Genomic DNA, 11,593 nt, shown 5'->3' on the forward strand with positions numbered 1-11,593 from the left:
AAACCAATCTAGACCCATTCTGGCACCCTGTCGGAGGGGGGAATCCCTCTCCGGTGGCCATCTTCATCATCACGGCACTCTCCATGGCGAGGATGGATTAGTTCACCCTCGGGGCTGAGGGTATGTACCAGTAGCTATGTGTATGATCTCTCTCTCTCTCTCGTGTTCTTGATTTGGCACGATCTTGATGTATCGTTTGCTTTGCTATTATAGTTGGATCTTATGATGTTTCTCCCCCTCTACTCTCTTGTAATGGATTGTGTTTTCCCTTTGAAGTTATCTTATCGGATTGAGTCTTTAAGGATTTGAGAACACTTGATGTATGCCTTGCATGTGCTTATCCGTGGTGACATTGGGATATCACGTGATCCACTTGATGTATGTTTTGGTGATCAACTTGCGAGTTCCGTGACCTCGTGGACTTATGCATAGGGGTTGGCACACATTTTCGTCTTGACTCTCCGGTAGAAATTTTGGGGAACTTTTTGAAGTTCTTTGTGTTAGTTGAATAGATGAATCTGAGATTGTGTGATGCATATCGTATAATCATACCCACGGATACTTGAGGTGACATTGGAGTATCTAGGCGACATTAGGGTTTTGCTTGATTTGTGTCTTAAGGTGTTATTCTAGTACGAACTCTAGGATAGATTGAACGGAAAGAATAGCTTCATGTTATTTTACTACGGACTCTTGAATAGATCGATCAGAAAGGATAACTTTGAGATGGTTTCATACCCTACAATAATCTCTTCGTTTGTTCTCCGCTATTAGTGACTTTGGAGTGACTCTCTGTTGCATGTTGAGGGATTGTTATATGATCCAAGTATGTTATTATTGTTGAGAGAACTTACACTAGTGAAAGTATGAACCCTAGGCCTTGTTTCCTAGCATTGCAATACCGTTTTCGCTCATTTTTATCATTAGTTACCTTGCTGTTTTTATATTTTCATATTACAAAAACCTATATCTACCATCCATATTGCACTTGTATCACCATCTCTTCGCCGAACTAGTGCACCTATACAATTTACCATTGTATTGGGTGTGTTGGGGACACAACAGACTCTTTGTTATTTGGTTGCAGGGTTGTTTGAGAGAGACCATATTCATCCTACGCCTCCCACAGATTGATAAACCTTAGGTCATCCACTTGAGGGAAATTTGCGGCTGGCCTGCAAACCTCTGCACTTGGAGGCCCAAGAACGTCTACAAGAAGAAGGTAGTGTAGTAGACATCATTAGGGAGTATGACCGATTGTGCACTCCACGCGTACCGCCTACCAAGATGGCGCTAGGGTATTAAGAGTTAATAAGGCACATTCCAGTGCTACCATACCAAGCATTAACATGGTTGAGCATACATATCCAACATTAACAAGTTCAAAAAAACAAGATATAATCGACATGATGATAGGTCCATATACTTCACCAAAGTTCACCTCACTAAAATAGCCAACCCTAGTGCTGGAATATTAAATGTAGCCACTGCTATTACCACTGACCACGTCCCCATACATGCCCGTGCTGCTTGGGCAATCCTGCTGCTTGTGGTTTCTCTTGGCCGGCGGGTGGTATAACTCGGGGTCCCCTCTGTCCTTACCATTACCCCCGTCGATGCTCTGTAACCGTAGGTGCAACATGCCCTGCATGGTAGCCATTAAGATGGGCATTGCCTCTACTGGCCATCCAGACATATGATGATCTATGGCGTGCATGAATGGCAAGTTTTCCATTTGCGCCGCCGCCCACTGCTCCATCCCATTCCCATGGGCATGGTAGTGGTGGTGTTGCGCACAACTGTCCACCATGTAAGCACCTATGTCAGCAAACAGTAGCCTGTTGGGGAAATTGAGTCCTAGGCTCGCTGGGTCAAAGCTGTTGGTGAATTTCCTATTGTGCGATGATGCGCTGCTGGACATGGGGTACTGCAATCCGGGCGGCACAGTGCCGGTGCTTGTGGCATAACTAATACTGCTGGACATGGCTGATGTCACAGACGATGTTCCTACCGCTGTGTTTCGAGTGGTGTCTAACACCACATTGGGCTTGGCCCTGTGCTTGGCATGGCGATGATAAACCCCGCCGATGGGCACGTTGCAAAGCGCACCGTCGTGGGTCCGGTAGCGCTGACAAGAGCGGCAGAAGTTGCGGGGCTGGGTAAGAGAGTAGTTATTGAATTAGCAAAACTTGGTGTTGGTGGATGATACGTCTCAACGTATCTATAATTTTTGATTGTTCCATGCTATTATATTATCAACCTTGGATGTTTTATATGCATTTATATGCTATTTTATATGATTTTTGGGACTAACCTATTAACTTAGAGCCCAGTGCCAGTTTCTGTTTTTTCCTTGTTTTAGAGTATCGCAGAAAAGGAAAATCAAACGGAGTCCAATTGACCTGAAACTTCATGGAACATATTTTTGGAAGGAAAGCAACCCGGGAGACTTGGAGTCCACATAAGGGAAGCAACATGGAAGCCACGAGGCAGGGGGGCGCGCCCACCTTCCCTGGGCGCGCCCTCCACCCTAGTGGGCCCCTCGTGGCTCCCCTGACGTACTTCTTCCGCCTATATATATCCATATACCCTAAAACGATCGGGAAGCACAATAGATCGGGAGTTCCGCCGCCAGAAGCCTCTTTAGCCATCGAAAGCCAATCTAGACCCGTTCCGGCACCCTGTCGAAGGGGGAATCCCTCTCCAGTGGCCATCTTCATCATCCCGGTGCTCTCCATGATGAGGAGGGAGTAGTTCTCCCTCAGGGCTGAGGGTATGTACCAGTAGCTATGGGTTTGATCTCTCTCTCTCTCTCTCATGTTCTTGAGGTGATACGATCTTGATTTATCGCGAGCTTTGCTATTATAGTTGGATCTTATGATGTTCCCCCCCCCCCCTCTACTCTCTTGTAATGGATTGAGTTTCCCCTTTGAAGTTATCTTATCGGATTGAGTCTTTAAAGATTTGAGAACACTTGATGTATGTCTTGCCGTGCGTATCTGTGGTGACAATGGGATATCACGTTATTCACTTGATGTATGTTTTGGTGATCAACTTGCGGGTTCCGCCCATGAACCTATGCATAGGGGTTGGCACACGTTTTCGTCCTGATTCTCCGGTAGAAACTTTGGGGCACTCTTTGAGGTTCTATGTGTTGGTTGAATAGATGAATCTGAGATTGTGTGACGCATATCATATAATCATACCCACGGATACTTGAGGTGACATTGGAGTATCTAGGTTACATTAGGGTTTTGGTTGATTTGTGTCTTAAGGTGTTATTCTAGTACGAACTCTAGGGCTGTTTGTGACACTTAGGAATAGCCCAACGGATTGATTGGAAAGAATAACTTTGAGGTGGTTTCGTACCCTACCATAATATCTTCGTTCGTTCTCCACTATTAGTGACTTTGGAGTGACTCTTTGTTTCATGTTGAGGGATAGTTATGTGATCCAATTATGTTATTATTGTTGAGAGGACTTGCACTAGTGAAAGTATGAACCCTAGGCCTTGTTTCCTAGCATTGCAATACCGTTTGTGCTCACTTATCATTCATTACCTTGCTGTTTTTATATTTTCATATTACAAAAACCTTTATCTACCATCCATATACCACTTGTATCAACATCTCTTCGCCAAACTAGTGCATCTATACAATTTACCATTGTACTGGGTGTGTTGGGGACATAAGAGACTCTTTGTTATTTGGTTGCAGGGTTGCTTCATAGAGACCATCTTCATCCTACGCCTCCTACGGATTGATAAACCTTAGGTCATCCACTTGAGGTAAATTTGCTACTCTCCTACAAACCTCTGCACTTGGAGGCCCAACAACGTCTACAAGAAGAAGGCTGTGTAGTAGACATCTAGCTCTTTTCTGGCACTGTTGCCGGGGAGGTGAGTGCTTGAAGGTATATTTTTAGATCTTGCAATCAAATGTTTTTGTTTCTTGTTTTATCACTAGTTTAGTTTATAAAAGAAAATTACAAAAAAATGGAATTGAGTTTGCCTCATACGCTCCATCTTTTTAATATCTTCCATGAGAATGATGGAAAGGAAAATTGTGCCAAAGTGTTAGAAGAAGAATACATTAAAATGTTTGGCACTAAATCTTTGAATGATGAGCATGATTGCAATGTTCTTAGTATGAACTCCTTGAATATCCATGGTACTAATGATGATTGCACTAGTCATGATGATAATGTCTCCTATAAACATGTCAATTTTTGTGGAGTACATTGGGTTTGCAAGTACACACCAAATAGGGAAGATAGATATTGCAAGAGGCATAAGCATTTAGAGACTAACGGTTGCAAGAAAGGCTAGATGCGTGTGCTGAAAATTTAAACTTTCTTAGCCATACTTGTGAACTTTGCAATGAACATGATCATTTCAGTACCCAATGCGAATTGTTTCATGATCGTATCATGTCCAAAAATTGTGATGACTTGATTTCCCTTGCACATCATAATGAACTTAGTTTGCTCTTGGGTTATGAAGAAATCAAACGTATAACTAAGGATATTCCAAAATTTGCCCTTGATAGAGTTCTTCATTTTGATCTAGAGGAAATTTATATGTATTGTGCGGTGAATTGCATTGAAAATCCTTATATTGCCAATTACATAAAGAAAAGAAAACAAATAGAGATGAAGAGAATACTAACGAAAGGGAAGAGACTTCCCAATACCTTCCTATTATTTCTTATGATGAATCGGGTAACGAGGAGGAGCCTCCTATTCAACCAATCTCATTAATAAGGAGCTCCAAAAAGAGGATTGAACCCACACATGATGTGGTAAATAAGAAGAAAAGAAAAAGGAAGAGAGGTAAAAAGATATCTCCCCCAAATAATGCTGCTCCTATTACTATTGTGCCTCATGAAAATATAATTGTGGAAGATAATGATACTTCTTATGATCTTGAAAATCTTTTTGGAACTTTCTTGGAAAAATATGATAATTGCTATACTATTGGTGCTATCCATACTATTAATGATGAGAGTGATTATGCTTATGATATGAAAAGGCCCAAGCTTGGGGATGCTATGTTTGATGAAGATGATGCTTTTGAGAATATATTTGCTTCAATTAATGTTTGTCCCAAGCTTGGGGAAGCTATGTTTAATGAAGGTGATATTTTTATTTTCCCAAATTTTGACATGCAAATTTATTATGATGATAGCATGCCTCCTACCTATGATGATTATTGTGATGATACTTATTCTATAAAAAGTAGTGATTATATTTATAAAACTTCTCATGATTATGATTACCCCTTTTCTGAACATTACTCTTTTAATGTGGAAACAATTTATAGTATTCGGGTCTCTTCTGATACTCCCACTATTCCGAATGGGAAGAATCTTGCATATGTGGAGAGTAGTAAATTTTCTATGCTTGTAGATCATGAAAAGAATGCTTTAGGTGCTGGTTATATTGTTGAATTCATTCATGATGCTACTAAAAATTATTATGAGGGGGGAACTTATGCTTGTAGGAATTGCAATAATATCAAGTTTCCTCTCTATGTGCTTAAAGTTTTGAAGTTATGCTTGTTTTACCTTCCTATGCAAGTTGATTCTTGTTCCCACAAGTTATTTGCTCACAAAATCCCTATGCATAGGAAGTGGGTTAGACTTAAATGTGCTAGTCATATTCTTCATGATGCTCTCCTTATATTTCAATTCTTATCTTTTATGTGAGCATCATTGAAATCATTATGCCTACCTAGGGGCGTTAAACGATAGCACTTGTTGGGAGGCAACCCAACTTTATTTTTATTCCTTGCCTTTTTGTTCCTGTTTAGTAATAAATAATTCATCTATCCTCTGTATAGATGTGGTTTTATGCTTTTAATTAGTGTTTGTGCCAAGTAGAACCGTTGGGAAGACTTGGGGAAAGTCTTGTTAAGCTTGCTGTAAAAAACAGAAACTTTAGCGCTCACGAGAACTGCTGCCATTTTTATTTCGAGATTGATATTTAGTTAATTATTTTTTCAGATGATTAATACGTGAATTCCTCAGGTCCAGCAATTTATTTTAGAATTATTGGGGTTCCAGAAGTTTGCGTTAGTTACAGATTACTTCAGACTATTCTTTTTTTGACAGATTCTGTTTTTCATGTGTTGTTTACTTATTTTGATGTATCTATGGCTAGTAAAAAGAGTTTATAAACCATCGAGAAGTTGGAATACAGTAGGTTTAACACCAATATAAATAAAGAATGATTTCATTACAATACCTTGAAGTGGTGTTTTGTTTTCTTTCGCTAATGGAGCTTACGAGTTTTCTGTTATGTTTTGTGTTGTGAAGTTTTCAAGTTTTGGGTAAAGATTCGATGGACTATGGAATAAGGAGTGGCAAGATCCTAAGCTTGGGGATGCCCAAGGCAACCCAAGATAATATTCAAGGACAACCAAGAGCCTAAGCTTGGGGATATTTTTATTCGCCACATGATATGTGTTTTGCTTGGAGCGTCATTTTATTTCCTTTTTGTTTTGCTTGCTGTTTGAATAAAATACCAAGATCTGAAATTCTTAAATGTTAGAGAGTCTTCACATAGTTGCATAATTATTTGACTACTCATTGATCTTGACTTATATCTTTCGGAGTAGTTTGTCATTTGCTCTAGTGCTTCACTTATATCTTTTTAGAGCACGGTGGTGGTTTTATTTTGTAGAAATATATGAACTCTCATGCTTCACTTATATCATTTTGAGAGTCCTAAACAGCATGGTAATTTTCTTTGGTTATGAATTTAGTCCTAATATGATGGGCATCCAAGAGGGATATAATAAAAACTTTCATATAGAGTGCATTGAATACTAAGAGAAGTTTGATCCTTGATGATTGCTTTGAGATATGGAGATAGTGATATCAAAGTTGTGCTAGATGAGTAGTTGTGAATTTGAGAAATACTTGTGTTGAAGTTTGCAAGTCATGTAGCATGCAAGTATGGTAAACGTTGTGTAACAAATTTGAAACATGAGGTGTTATTTGATTGTCTTCCTTATGAGTGGCGGTCGGGGACGAGCCATGGTCTTTTCCCAATCTATCCACCTAGGAGCATGCACGTAATGCTTGGTTTTTGATGACTCATAGATTTTTGCAATAAGTATGTGAGTTCTTTATGACTAATGTTGAGTCCATGGATTATACGCACTCTTACCCTTCCATCATTCTAGCCTCTTCGGTACCGTGCATTGCCCTTTCTCACATTGAGAGTTGGTGCAAACTTCGTCGGTGCATCCAAACCCCGTGATATGATACGCTCTGTCACACATAAACCTCCTCATATCTTCCTCAAAAAAGCCACCATACCTACCTATTATGGCATTTCCATAGCCATTCCAAGATATAGTGCCATGCAACTTTCCACTGTTCCGTTTATTATGACATGCATCATCATTGTCATATTGCTTTGCATCATCATGTAGTTGACATCGTATTTGTGGCAAAGCCACCTTCATAATTTTTCATACATGTCGCTCTTGATTCATCTCAATCCCGGTACACCGCCGGAGGAATTCATATAGAGTCATATCTTGTTCTAGTATCGAGTAGTAATCTTTGGGTTGTAAACAAATAGAAGTGTGATGATCATCATTCATAGAGCATTTTTCCCAAAAAAATAGAAAGGACAAATAAAAAAGGAAACCCAAATAAAAAAATAAAAGGGACAATGCTACTATCCTTTTTCCATACTTGTGCTTCAAAGTAGCACCATGGTCTTTACGATAGAGAGTCTCTTGTTTTGTCACTTTCATATACTAGTGGGAATTTTTCATTATAGAACTTGGCTTGTATATTCCAACAATGGGCCTCCTCAAGTGCCCTAGATCTTCGTGAGCAAGCAAGTTGGATACACACCCACTTAGTTTCTTTTGTTGAGCTTTCATACATTTATAGCTCTAGTGCATCCGTTGCATGGCAATCCCTACTCCTTGCATTGACATCAATTGGTGGGCATCTCCCTAGCCCATTGATTAGCCGCGTCGATGTGAGACTTTCTCCTTTTTGTCTTCTCCACATAACCCCCTCATTATATTCTTTTCCACCCATAGTGCTATATCCATGGCTCACGCTCATGTATTGCGTGAAGGTTGAAAAAGTTTGAGATTACTAAAGTATGAAACAATTGCTTGGCTTGTCATCGGGGTTGTGCATGATGAGAGCATTCTTGTGTGACAAAAATGGAGCATGACTAAACTATATGATTTTGTAGGGATGAACTTTCTTTGGCCATGTTATTTTGAGAAGACATGATTGCTTAGTTAGTATGCTTAAAGTATTATTATTTTTATGTCAATATTAAACTTTTGTCTTGAATCTTATGGATCTGAATATTCTTGCTACAATAAAGAGAAATACATTATGAATATGTTAGGTATCATTCCACATCAAAAATTCTATTTTTTATCATTTACCTACTCGAGGACGAGCAGGAATTAAGCTTGGGGATGCTGATACGTCTCCAACGTATCTATAATTTTTTATTGTTCAATGCTATTATATTATCAACCTTGGATGTTTTATATGCATTTATATGCTATTTTATATGATTTTTGGGACTAACCTATTAACCTAGAGCCCAGTGTCAGTTTCTGTGTTTTCATTGTTTTAGAGTATCGCAGAAAAGGAAAATCAAACGGAGTCCAATTGACCTGAAACTTCACGGAACTTATTTTTGGAAGGACAACAACCCGGGAGACTTGGAGTCCACGTAAGGGAAGCAACAAGGAAGCCACGAGGCAGGGGGCGCGCCCTCCACCCTCGTGGGCTCCTCGTGGCTCCCCTGAAATACTTCTTCCGCCTATATATATCCATATACCCTAAAACGATCGGGGAGCATAATAGATCGGGAGTTCCGCCGCCAGAAGCCTCTGTAGCCACCGAAAGCCAATCTAGACCCGTTTCGGCACCCTGCTGGAGGGGGAATCCCTCTCCGGTGGCCATCTTCATCATCCCGGTGCTCTCCATGACGAGGAGGGAGTAGTTCTCCCTCGGGGCTGAGGGTATGTACCAGTAGCTATGTGTTTGATCTCTCTCTCTCTCTCTCTCTCTCGTGTTCTTGATGTGATACGATCTTGATGTATCGCGAGCTTTGCTATTATATTTGGTTCTTATGATGTTTTCTCCCCCCCCCCCTACTCTCTTGTAATGGATTGAGATTCCCCTTTGAAGTTATCTTATCGGATTGAGTCTTTAAAGATTTGAGAACACTTGATGTATGTCTTGCCGTGCATATCTGTGGTGACAATGGGATATCACGTGATTCACTTGATGTATGTTTTGGTGATCAACTTGCGGGTTCTGCCCATGAACATATGCATAGGGGTTGGCACACGTTTTCGTCGTGATTCTCCGGTAGAAACTTTGGGGCACTCTTTGAGGTTCTATGTGTTGGTTGAATAGATGAATCTGAGATTGTGTGACGCATATTTTATAATCATACCCATGGATACTTGAGGTGACATTGGAGTATCTAGGTGACATTAGGGTTTTGGTTGATTTGTGTCTTAAGGTGTTATTCTAGTACGAACTCTAGGGCTGTTTGCGACACTTACAGGAATAGCCCAATGGATTGATTGGAAAGAATAACTTTGAGGTGGTTTCGTACCCTACCATAATCTCTTCGTTCGTTCTCCGCTATTAGTGACTTTGGAGTGACTCTTTGTTTCATGTTGAGGGATAGTTATGTGATCCAATTATGTTATTATTGTTGAGAGGACTTGCACTAGTGAAAGTATGAACCCTAGGCCTTGTTTCCTATCATTGCAATACCGTTTGTGCTCACTTTTATCATTCGTTACCTTGCTGTTTTTATATTGTCAGATTACAAAAACCTTTATCTACCATCCATATACCATGTGTATCACCATCTCTTCACCGAACTAGTGCACCTATACAATTTACCATTGTATTGGGTGTGTTGGGGACACAAAAGACACTTTGTTATTTGGCTACAGGGTTGCTTGAGAGAGACCATCTTCATCCTACGCCTCCTACGGATTGATAAACCTTAGGTCATCCACTTGAGGGAAATTTGCTACTGTCCTACAAACCTCTGCACTTGGAGGCCCAACAACGTCTATAAGAAGAAGGTTGTGTAGTAGACATTAGTGGAGTCACCTCGCGGGCAGTTGAGCCCCGGCACCGATTGCGGCAATTGCGCCAGTTGCGCTCATTCCGACATGAAAATCGACTTGCTATTCCCGCTGCCACCACAATCGCCGTCCCCACCATTGCCGCAACCATCATTGCCACCCCCTCTGGCACCGAAGCCATCCCTGACCTTGGCCATGAACCCTTCTTGATTGTTATTGTTGCATCCTCCGTCACCAGGACCAACGGGTGAAGGAGTGATAGTACTATGAGTGTTGCTACCGATTTTTTGCAGCCGCAAATGAACAACGAGACGAGTAATCAAATATGGGCCAATATGTATATGGAGCTAGATTTTTTTCTTCATTCTATTTTCTGCAAGGATGGCAAGACGGATCAGTTTCTGATAAATCTAAAAAAATGGTTTTTCCATTTGAATAATTCAAACAAATTTTGGTTTTAAATTTATTTCCTATTAAAATAAAGAGTGCTCGACCTACATCAGACATAAACTTCCCTGTGCCAAGGGAGAGCCCTTGACCTCTTGGGAGTATAGATACCCTATTAGATTCACTTTTTCCCTTAAAATTGATTTTTTTACATTTCTGGTATCACAACCCAAGAAATATTGATACCCCTTGGCCATTTAAATTGTTTTTTAGCGGTACCTCTGTTTCTCGGGTGTCAATGGAATTTCCGATAATCGGTCGGTTACTGTTAATTTTGTTTGTAATCAGCAAACCTAGCTCACTGAGTGCACACATATTCTGGTTTTTATCGTGTGAACAAAATCATGAGGGAATTTGCAATTATTAGCTAGGTAGAAGCACAAGGATGCATACCTAAAGCTGGTTGTGGTCGGTGTTCCATAACTTTGATGAATCAAGGTAGGCAGGAAGGAAGATCATAGACGGTGATCTTGAGAGAAGAGAAAGTGGGATGAAGAAATTTACCAGCTGCTGGTGTCGGTGTCAAAACTGGCGGATCTCGGGTAGGGGGTCCCGAACTGTGCGTCTAAGGCTGATGGTAACAAGAGGCGGGGGACACAATGTTTACCCAGGTTCGGGCCCTCTCAATGGAGGTAATACCCTACTTCCTGCTTGATTGATCTTGATGATATGAGTATTACAAGAGTTGATCTACCACGAGATCGTAGAGGCTAAACCCTAGAAGCTAGCCTATGATTATGATTGTCCTCCTCCTACAGACTAAACCCTCCGGTTTATATAGACACCGGAGGGGGCTAGGGTTACACAGAGTCGGTTACAGAGAAGGAGATCTACATATCCGAATCGCCAAGCTTACCTTCCATGCAAAGGAGAGTCCCACCCGAACATGGGATGAGGGCTTCAATCTTGTATCTTCATAGTTCAACAGTCCAGCCAAAGTATATAGTCCGGCTGTCCGAGGACCCCCTAATCCAGGACTCCCTCAGTAGCCCCTGAACCAGGCTTCAATGACGATGAGTACGGCGCGTAGATTGTCTT

General features: G+C 40.8%; 1 pseudogene; it reads right to left on the minus strand.

Moving 5' to 3' along the window:
* Positions 1–1,474: 1,474 nt before the first annotated feature.
* On the minus strand, positions 1,475–11,017 carry LOC119273717 (annotated as a pseudogene).
* Between the last annotated feature and the right edge of the window lie 576 nt (positions 11,018–11,593).

The sequence above is a fragment of the Triticum dicoccoides genome, chromosome 3A, assembly GCF_002162155.2.
Source record: "Triticum dicoccoides isolate Atlit2015 ecotype Zavitan chromosome 3A, WEW_v2.0, whole genome shotgun sequence".
Classification (NCBI taxonomy): Eukaryota; Viridiplantae; Streptophyta; class Magnoliopsida; order Poales; family Poaceae; genus Triticum; species Triticum dicoccoides.